An 11,856-nucleotide genomic window follows, 5' to 3' on the forward strand; every position below is an offset into this window, starting at 1 on the left:
ACTATGGTAACATAAATTTACCCATTAAGACTTGCGCTTTTTATTTTTTTTCTATTGAGTGCCATGAGTGCAAAAACAACTATGACTTACACTAAGTGATAGCCATAGGATCAACAGCCAGTATACAGGGGACTCAAACCTGGATATGCTCATATACATATGGTGTTGCCAGTGGACTCTCATCCTTGAGGGAATTAGCCACTTGGAAGTTCAATCCTATGACTTACAGAAGCACCTAAGCACTTAGGCTAACAGGCTCCATCTGATGACCATGAGGCTAAGCCCTTAATTCACTAATATATTAATTAAACAATCATAATGATATTTTTAGACAAATATAATTTGACAATTAATCCTATAATTTAATGATGCTGACTTTCAACTAGTTGAAAATCCAATAACTTAATAAACTAAAATTAGTACAATGAAAAAAAAAAAAAACTGTTTCTTCTCCTGTCTATTTTGAAGAAAATCTACTGCAAATTAAATGAACTTATGACCCCATCAACAAGTAAAATGTTTCTCCATTTCTCCAAGTTTTAAATTTTATTTCTTTTCTTTCCTATATCTATTTTAATCAAGTTAAAAAGCTAATGATTCATCACCTCTTTGATGAAAATGTATGGCCTTTAAAATCTGATGATTCATCACCTCTCTCTCTCTCTCTAATGAGTGTCAAAGTTGATAAGTCAACACCTACCATTGGTCCTCCAATCAAGCCATCAATCACTCTTCTTATCAAGCCTCCATTATCTCCTTGAATCTTAGCTGAGATTACTCTGAACTTACTGTGTATAGCTCCCACATCCATTACTGAACATGTAAAGACCTGGAGAATTTATAGCAATTAAATATTAAGAGAAAGGAAAAAAAGGGGGAATTTTAAAAAAAAAGGACTCAGCAAGGTCTCGGCGTTCGTTGACAAATCGGTTTCTTGGACTCGTCAATGTGGACGCGCGTCTCGTCGACGAGAACTTATCGAGAGGGCTGTTTCTAGGGTCTGAAACTCGTTGACGAGAGTTAAGCGCTCATCGACGAACCTCCTTCATGGACTCATTGATGAGACCACGTGGACAAACATTCTATATAAGGTTAAGAAATCACTTTTCTGCGAGGATTTGCATGCAGAACGTTTTTCTCTCTCTTAAATTTCGTTTTCTCCTCCTTCTCTCTATAAATCCGGCCTTGATTCACACCGGTTTGACGATTGGAAGCCGCCACGCTACTCCTGCAAAAATTCTCTTTAAGTCTGCTGGAGTAGATCGTTGGATAGGCCAACTTGGACACCATCCCAAAATTTGGGTATTTTAGTTTTATAAGGCATTTGATATTTTTGGACTAAAAAGAATATATTAGGTAAGATAATAGTGAAGTTTTGTTGGAGAAAATATAAATTTCAGGATGTTGTGCTGGAAACATTGCAGGTGTAGGTTTGGTTAATTTGTGGACTTCTCAGTAAGTCAGGCAGAAACATACTATGCTAGCAAATTCAGGAATTTTTATCAGTTTCAATTATAATATTTGAATATGAGTACAGAGTGATTTTGAATATGTCAGAATATAGATTTATAGAGATTTAAAAACATGTGTTTTATTTGGTGTGTGGCATGAGTTTGTATTTATTCTGTACAAAATTTATATAGTTCACAAAATAACATGAAATATATATATGTTCTACAGAATTATAAATTCCCAGTATACATATAGATAGACAATTTACAGAATATTCAAAAACATGATTTATAACATTTTCAGGTTATCATGACTTCAGAACCATGATATTCAGATATTCAGTCAAATGCTCAGATATACAAATATTTAGATATTTAGTCAGTTATTCAAATATTCAGATTATTCAGATCAGTTTTATAGTATTATGGTTATTCCAAAATCATGGTAAAAATAGTAAGATAATTATAAATACCAGTATTATATAGTATCAGACCCTGATAAATTATTCAATCAGATTCAATTAGTAGAGCACGGTACTGTTGCTATTTTAGTTTAGAATGCAACCACATAACTCAGATAGTATGTGAATTTTTCAGTAGTCGATCGTGCCTATTTTGTGGACAGGCTCCCCGTTAGTTAAGGTTGAGGAAACCGATCTGACCTTCAGAGTTCAGTTGACCTATTCTGGTCAGCCAACCAGCGTTAAGTCCCACCTACAGACCGCACAACCCTGTCATAAGGGGTTAAATCATGACGTACAGTTTTTCAGGGTATTATCACAGTTATTTATATGTATATAGATTTATAGTAAACAACAGATATATTATAGTATTAGCATTATGAATAAGTAGGAAGTTCAGTTAACACAGTTGTATCTTAAACTATATAGTTGTGCATTGCAATATAAATTGTTTTATCTGTTAAGTCAGTTTTAGAATTTGTATCAGTATAATATATATGTAACTCATCTGCCACATGCTGGTAATAGCATATTTTACCTTACTAAGAGTTGTCTCATCCCAATAATTTACCACTTTTTAGGTGTTCTAGGTAAGCGTGCAGATCAGGTACCAAGATAGAGGAGCCTTGTATTGCCTTGTTCGGAGGGTAAGTATTTTGAAAAGTCACTTTTTGAGTAGTCCCTAGGTCCAGGTGAGGGTATTCTGCGAATGGTTATGAAAGTATATTTTGGAAAGATACTGACTCTCTAGTATTATATATATTTGATGTGGATATTTGCCTTTTGCTTTCCGCTGCATAGGTAGTTTATGGATATACAGATTCCATGGTCCCTATCTGGTCCGTGATGATGTTATGATTTATATTAGAAGGTATTAGAGTAGTGAAATTTTACATTTTATATGTGTAAAAAAAAAATGACATGAAAAATAAAGTCATTACAGTTTGGTATCAGAGCCTAAGTAGTTAAGTTTTATAGACTTTAGAGTGCAGCGGAAACAATACCAGAATATATGAAAAAGGATTTGAGGTTTTGTTCTGTGGTTTTGGTACAGAATTTTCGTAGTAGTTTTTATGTCTTTCCTGGGGTGATGATAGACCTGGCAAAGCGGATCGGGTCGGTTTATCCGTGACGGATAAGGCGGATTATCGGGTGAAAAAATCATAATACATATTCGACTCGTTTAAGTGGCGGATTAGGCGGTTTCGGGTTGGATAATTCATGGCGGATGGGCGGATAATCCGCCATTCTCAAATATAATTTTATTAATAATTTATTTTTGTCATAATAATTTAAATTGTATATGATAACTTGCAATTAGTTTGTGTATTAACTTTTTAAGTAACTATATCAATCATTCAATCATTTATACTAATTAACAACTCCTAATTCATGCAAGTAAAACTATAAGCAATAAAACATAATAAATTAATCTCAATCCAACTCAAAATAAAAACTCAAACTATGTGACTCGTGTGAGTCTAAAATCTAAACATTATAATTGTTCTTATAGCATGTGAGTTTCTTTAAATACAACTATTGTCAAATCGTGTGAATCTCCCAAAATAAAACAATCAACAAACTAAAAAAAAATCTCAATCCATCCTTCAAATAGCTTCAAAATCATTTGAATGCCTTAAATTAATTGAAATGCTTTCATTTGTGACATCAAAGCTTTCATCTTCTTCTCCTCGTGTGCCTATCATGAAAAAATTCAAAATATAATTTAAGTTATGAATCAAATAACATAAATTGAACTTATTAATTAGCATCTCAAAGTTACAAGTTATCAACTGGGAAAAAAATTTACAAATAATTATTCAACACTACAAGTTAAAACAACAAACAAACAATAATTTATTGACTACCATTAATTTTCAAAGATAAATAGAAGCACTAGCTACACAGCCTGTGCCCGTGTAGTACTATTCAAATATAAGTCAACAGAGCAAGATGATACACTAGATGAGGTAAGGACCTGCTCTTTCAGCTTGAGCAATATTCTTCAGCAAGTTCTTCCTTATCTACAAAATCTTCAACTGCATTCAAAATTCAAAATATAATAAATAAAGAAATAAATATTGCATAATACATAGTAATTATAATATAATTAAATAAGCATACCTCGTCTCGCCTTATACAGCCATTCACGAGTTAAAATGATAATCAGCCTTATCAGGCGTAAGAGACCTACGTAACATATTTATCACTTTTCCTCCAATACTAAATGCTGATTGTCGATGTGCAACAGCTTGATATGGAATGATAAGATACTCTTGCCATTCAAGAAAGAATTGGATACTTATATTCATGACTCCTTCAAAAGTCCAAAATATCCAATTCTTTACATAATCCTACCATCCTGCTCTCTAAAAAACATGTGTCTATTTCTGTTCTGATACTGGAGCATTCTTCTATCTTCTTTAGCCAAAAGCTTTCTTCTTGAATTACACCCTAAAAGACATAGTTTTACATATAACAAGTAGAATATAAAAGATTCTATAGCTTGATTAATAAAGTCAGAATAAACTTTGTACTTAAAAAAAATCTACTTTCGTGTCAATATCAACTGCATTGTTGCAATAGGTGGTCATATGACCCGATCATGATAACTAGTTGCTTCAAAGGAAGGGCATTTTCCTTAGAAGTTGAGAGGGGCGTGGTGCTTCACATACTCATCAAAAAGTGAATGCATCTCACGCTTGGAATGTCAGATTTACTCGATCTTTCCAAGACATTGGTTGCACTTCTTTTTAAACAAAAAAGATACAAATTGTATCTTGAAACGAGGATCCAAATCACAGCCATTGCCAAAATTTTACTATAATCTGACCAATATTTGTTAAACTTTCCCTGCATTTTGAGTAGCCACATTCCTTAAAAAGACATCATCACCCAATGCCGCATTAAGTAAAGTACTGTACCTTCCATACTCCTTGAAAGTATAAATTTGCCAGTTGGATAAGATGTCCCAGAAACAAAGATTGTCAAGTCATAAAAAAACCTTCAAGAAACTAGCAATTTTTCTCCAATTTCCTTCCATTCATCATGCGTTGGGCAAAACTTAAAATTCTCCTCACTAAACCTGAATGGCCAATAGCATCTCTATAGTATAAAGTACCTTTCACGCATCATATACGTAGAATTCCACCTAGTAGGACAAATCTTGGCAAAATCCTCTCACACGTGGCACTCTCACCTTTCACAACATTCATGAAATCTAAACTTTTCGCTGTTGTGAATGCTTCACATATTGACACTAAATCTCGTATATTGTCCACAGCGAAAATGAGATAATTTTAGGCCATCTGGACAATGAGATTCAATATGTGAGTGTAACAGCAACATGAAAAATTCCTTCCCTTACCCAAATCATTTTTCAAGTTCAGATTAGACTTCCAATACTCTACAAACCATCACTTGGATGTAGCATTGTCCAATGTTATGGAAAAATAGCTTCTGTCTATACCCCCCCAATTCACCAATAAGTCCATGACTTTGTTACTAAATGCTAGACTAGTGTTGTGGAGGAGGCATGCTTGAAAAACTCAATACTTTCTTCTGAAGCTTCCAATTTTTATCCACAAATGTTGCAGTTAAACATAAATAGCCATCAGTATTAACCGAAGTCCATAAGTCCAAAGTAAGAAACATTCTACTAGAATTATTCAATAAACAACTCACGAATGTGCTCTTTTTGTTGAAAAAACCCTCATAAATCAGCTTTGCAGCTATTCGTTGTCACAACTATTTGTCTCTGGATTTAATTCTAAAGCCCATTCATGAATTCCTTCATACTCAACAAAAGAAAATGGCAAATTGTGTCTCACAATTGCCATTGCCAACTTCCTACGTTGTACAACTTGATCAAGTTTTCATGTATGCAGAGACAACTTTCCATCACCTTGACTCATTAGCATTTGTTTCAGATCATTATTTTTCTTTCCCATGCATTTTTTTTGTATGACAATGTAAGTTTGATGTCCCAGAGTTCTTACCATGGTAGAAATATTTCTTAGGACAATACTTACATTGGGCATATTGTTTATCTCCACTTTTAATCAACTCAAAATCTGTCCAAATACTAGATGTTTTTTTCCTAGCTCTTTTTACCTGTAGGGTTGTTTCTTTTGCAGGTTCTGTGTTTGACGAATCTGGCAACTGAACTTCTTCTTCACTCATTTCATCATTTTGATCAATTGAATTTGCTATTGACTAAGACATTTTTTTCCCAAATCCTTGTAATGCACTGCAAAAAATTATGAAATGGGATTAAATGTTTTAGTTGACACTAAAACTTTTCAGTTAAGAAATAATGCTAAACTTTTAATGAAATTAACCATGCACATGGTACAAAAATTTTTGGACAAAATTACCTTTAGATGTCAATTAATCAAAGTTGGTAAGCTTGCCCTTTCATAAATATATAAATTAAGTTTCTAACAAACTCAAATCTTCGTAGATATATGTCAACTATCCAACAATCAATTTTTTTTTTTTTTTAAAAGAAAAGATTAGGCTTTAATAAATCTTTTAAAAAATGTGCCAATTAAATTCCCAAGAATTTATCTTACGTTTGAGACTATGAGTTTCGGGTCTTAGATTTGAATTTGTGTAAACTTAGACAAAATATAATGCAAAATTGTATTAAGTTTCTTACAAATCAACACAAATTCAAATTCAAGCCTAGAAATATATGCTCCCAAAAACTATTGATATCTAAAATTATATTCACTTATTCAACCCTTGGGGTTTATTATTAACGCATTTTAACTTGGATTTTATTTTAAGAAAGAAAAGAAAATATAATTTTTAACTCATTAACTTGATCTCAAAAACTCTTATAAGGCACTTGTTGTTTATTTCACCCTTACCTACTAAAATTCAAATAAGTATATTTTTCATTCTAAAGGTCACTAATTGATAATTGCCTATATGACATATAAATGGAATTCATACATATTTGTGCATTTATTAGTGAGTGCATCAAAGAATCTTTAAATTTTTTTTTATTGGATCATATCAAGAAAGATAGTAATCTTTAGTAATTAGTACCATAACTTTTAATAAAAAATGATAAGTACCTGCAAGCCGCAAAGGGGACTAACTGGGCGAGGCCTGCAAGTGCAAACTGCAAAGGAACTAAGGAAGACTGGGTGAGGGGCAGCGCCGAGGCCGAGTGGCTGGTGAGAAACGAAGATGACCGGGCGTCGGTGAGGCCGCGAGCGCGAGGGAATGGTGGCTCTAGACCTGGTCTACACCGCTCGTGAGTCGTGGCCGTGGCTCAGCTGTGGGTGGCAGTCAGCGACGGCAATGGGAATCACCGTCGACTCGACGTCGTGGGATCTCCGATCACTGGGATGTGGCTGTGTCCTGCGTAGTTGGAAATGGAAAGGATGAAAATGAAACCCTAATCAGGTGAGGATTTGAGACTTGAGAGAGAGGGGCGAGGCCGTGAGGGGGGCAGGGGCTGCTTGTGAGTTGTGGCCGTGTGGTGTGGGCCGTGTGGCAGCTGTGGTTGGCGTGTGGGCTTCTGCAGTTCTGCCGCTTCTCCAGTTCTTCGTGCGTGTGTGGTGAGCGTGGGCCGGGTCGTGGGCACTGCTTTTATGGGTTGCTGGGCTTGAGGCCTTAAGGTTTTATGGGTTAATAATTAGTTATGAAATTTTAAACGGTTTGTCCGCCAGATAAAACCGACCCGACCCGCTAAGGAGGCGGATATGAAAATTAAAAACCATATTCGACTCATTTAGCAAGCGATTGATGATAAGTCGGTTAAAACGGATCGGATGCGGGTCGGATTAACGGATTTTTATCCATTTTGCCAGGTCTAGGTGATGATTTCAGGAAAGTCATATATATAATATCTGTCTGTATCATTCGTGATTTTTGAGATATCTGAAATATCTGTGATGTATTATATGAGATATCTTACTGAAATATATATATATATATATATATATATATATAATATCTGTCTGTATCATCTGTGATTTTTGTTTGTACCATCTGTAATATTTGTATAAAATATTTGTATATAATATCTGTATACTCTGTATATAATATCTGTAATGTCCGAATAATCTACTGTAGCATCTTGATGCTATAACTGCATAATCTATCTGAATAAACTATCTGGGTGTTATGGTTTAGAATTCATGTTTTTCTGAGAAATACTGTAAATTTCATTCATTATTATAATCTCTATAACTGAATATCTGTAATACTATAAAATCTACATACTATACTGTAATAAACTCATGCCATACATTTGGGAAATCAAAATCTCATGCTCAATTTCTATAATTCTGTTGTAAAAATAATATTTATGCTATTCTGAAAAAATAATATGATCTGCATGCTTATAAATACACATTCATAATATTCTGTATACACATTAAAAATCGCTAGCATAGCATATTTCCCTTACCTAAACTCTGGAAAAGTCTCTACTAAATTCTGGTCCTATACCTGGAAAGTTCCCACATCAACTCCCTGAAATTAACATCTCTCAGAACCAAACATCAGTATTTTTCTATATACAACATTTCTTATAACTGTAGGGAAAGCAAATCCTGAATAAATTGTCTTACCCTGAAATTAGAATGAATTCAAAACCAAATTTTTCAACGATCAACTCCAGCAGACTTACAGAGAATTTCGTCAGGAGCGTCGTGGTGGCCTTAGATCTTTAATCCGACGAGAAATGAAGTTGGAATTGAAGAGGGAAGGGGAGGGAAACGTAGAGAGAGAGAGAGAGAGAGAGAGAGAGAGAGATATTTTCTGCGCTGAAAACTGAGTTAAAAATGTGGATTTTAGCTATTTATAGGGTTGGATTCATCGACGAGACACGTCACCTCGTCGACGAGTCCTGTAAAAAGTTTGTCGACAAACCTGCGCCCTCGTCGACAAGTTTCAGTCTGCCTTAAACCCTCTCTCAGTATCTTCTCGTCGACGAATTCCTTATGTTCGTCGACGAGGCTTGGAAGAATTTCTTGGGTTATTACATCTTGCATCGAGTTAACATGGCAACATGGCCAATGCCAAGCCTGTCTCTTCCCCTATTGCAACTACAAAAGCTCTCATATTGACGGATGACTCTCCACCAACTGATGCTAACTTGTATCGTCAAACTCTTGGGTCGTTACAATACCTCTCATTAACACATGTTGACGTGTCATTTGCCATTAACAAGTTATCTCAGTTCATGCATTCTCCTTCCACCCTTCATTGGTCTGCAGTCAAATGCTTGCTCCGCTATCTCGCTGGAACTCTTGACTTTGACATCATGCTTTGCAAAAAATCACCTCAAATACTTCATGCATTTGCCGATGCTGATTGGGCTGGTGATCCTAATGATCAGACTTCAACCGCTGCTTATGTTCTTTTTCTTGGCGCCAATCTCATCTCTTGGAGTTCTAAAAATCAAAAGACTGTCACTCGCTCCTCCACCGAGGCTGAATACCGAGCTAATACCGAGCTATTGCCTCTACTGCAGCTGAAATAAACTGGGTAATGAATCTTCTTCAAGAGCTGCGTGTACCTTTAACTTCTACTCCGGTCATTTACTGTGATAATGTAAGTGCTACTTATGTCTGTGCCAATCCAGTCTTTCATTCTCGTATGAAACACAATACCATCATCTTCCACTTTGTTCGTGATCAAGTCACTACAGGTCGCCTACGTGTTTTTCATATTCATACTTCTGATCAACTAGCTGACTCTTTTACCAAGCCGCTGCCTCGGTTCTACTTTCTTACTCATCGAACCAAGATTTGTGTCCTCAATGGCCAGTCAATCTTGCAGGGGCATGATAAGTCAACACCTACCATTACTCCTCCAATCAAGCCATCAATCACTCCTTCGATCAAGCTTCCAATATTTTCTTAAATCTTGGCTGAGATTATTCTAAACTTACTGTGTATAGCTCTTGCATCCATTACTGAACATGTATAAAGCCACGTATAGCAATGTATCATCGTGAATGAAACATACAAAATTAATATTCTCTTTAACAGTTGCCTCCATTCCTTTCTACGATCAGCCTGCATAAATTTTTTTCCCCTCGATTCAACATTGAATCTAACACCATGGGCCATTTTTTTAGCAAATAAGTTCTGTAAACTACAATCTGGAAAGCACAATGGATAATTTGATTGCCATGATGCTCTCCTGCATACAATATAATCAACCAGCCCCACCGCTGACGCTTTCCCAAATGAACAATATACAAGTAGTAAAAATTAAACAGTGGTTCGAATTAAACCCAAATAATAAGCTGTGCAATCCTATCAAGTCTCGTCCAATACCAGACAAAGGTTCGAATCAAATCCAAATACATAAGCCTGAAAAACGCGTGCAAGAAAACAACCAAAACATTCAACACGAACACAGACACGCCTACTCGCAGCGGGGGGTAGCACGCAAAATTGTCTCAAACACAGAGTACGCAAGTCTCAGAGAGAGAGAGAGAGAGAGAGAGAGGGAGAGAGAGAGGAGAGAGAGAGAGAGAGAGTCCAAACATACCTTCTGACCGCTAGGGCAGCTCTAGGGCTTCTCTTCGCTGCTGGAGAAAGTGAGACGGAGGAGCTTGACATTTCTGAGCGGTTTTGGACCTTCTCACTTCACTCTTATACTTTTAGAAATTATCATAAAATCTTAAAAAAATTAAATATTTTGTCAATATAATATTATATAATATATTTTTACTATTCATAAAAAAATTTTAAAATAATATTAATTAAAATAAATTAAATAATATCTCCTAAGTTTTTTAAATATGACACTTTATCTCCTGCATTTTTTTTAAAATATCGGAAAGTCCTATAAAATTTAAATTTATTGACAATTTGAACTTTCTACTAGTTGACCATTAGTCAACCATTAAGTATATGTAAAAATAAATAATTTTTTATTATTAATAAAATAATATTGACTTAAATATATTAAATTGAAAAAATTAGTCAATATAATGTCTTAAAAATTAAATAAATGAATTGAAAACTTAACATATTCTCGAATTGAATGATTTACTGGTCCAATCGCTTTGAATAATTTTATTATTATTTTATAATTTTTTAAAAATATATTTAAAAAAATTATATAAATTAAATTACAAAATTTATTTAGTATAATGTCTTGAAAACTAAATAAGCAAATCAGAAACCTAATTGATTCTCAAATTAAACAGTTTGTCGACCTATCGCTTTGGATTAATCAATTGATATAAGCATGATAAAATAATTTTTTTATTATTTTAGAATTTTTAAAAATATATAAAAAATAAAAATTACTAATAAATCATAAAAATACCTAGTAATTATTGTATTGCAAAATGCTTGTTATATGTAATTTCAGAAAAAAAAAAAATAATAATGACTAAACACATCATAAAACAAATAAAACATAATTCAATGTTTTTAAATTCAAATAACCTATCAATCATAATGCTAAAAAAAATATAAACTAAAATTTCAAATTTCAAATTTCATAAATTAAAATTATAAAGTTGAATGTTAGTTGTTTTTGTATAAAATATGAGTGGTAAATAGATAAAAAAAATATCTAAATTTATATTAATTGGTTTACCTTTTATCTAATTAATTCAGAAATCCTTTTAAATTTTAATCAAGTTCATATCTTATTAAATAAGAATTCAATTAAACTCAGAAAACAAGTGACAATTCAACCAACCGGTTGATACAACTCGATTTTTCAACTATATTCTAATTTTAAAGATATATTTAGTCATTTAGTTTGCATCTAAATTGTATACAACAATTCTTGAAACAATAAAATTATCTAATTTTTTTAATTATTATATTGTTTATTTTACATATATTTTAATTTTTTTAAAAAATAATTTAATTATGTTGTCATGCTTCCGTCAACAGGTTGACCCAAACCAATTGGGTGGTTAACTCGAGAATTAGGTGTCCAATTTATTT

General features: G+C 33.6%; 1 long non-coding RNA gene across 1 annotated transcript; it reads right to left on the bottom strand.

Moving 5' to 3' along the window:
* Nucleotides 1-5,903: 5,903 nt before the first annotated feature.
* Nucleotides 5,904-10,514, bottom strand: LOC131146457 (uncharacterized). Its single transcript, XR_009134372.1, has 3 exons — nucleotides 10,436-10,514; nucleotides 6,997-7,285; nucleotides 5,904-6,161 (listed from the first exon to the last, which is right to left on the bottom strand). It is a non-coding gene; the product is annotated as an uncharacterized LOC131146457 (long non-coding RNA).
* Between the last annotated feature and the right edge of the window lie 1,342 nt (nucleotides 10,515-11,856).

This window comes from Malania oleifera, chromosome 13, assembly GCF_029873635.1.
Source record: "Malania oleifera isolate guangnan ecotype guangnan chromosome 13, ASM2987363v1, whole genome shotgun sequence".
In the NCBI taxonomy this organism is placed as follows: Eukaryota; Viridiplantae; Streptophyta; class Magnoliopsida; order Santalales; family Ximeniaceae; genus Malania; species Malania oleifera.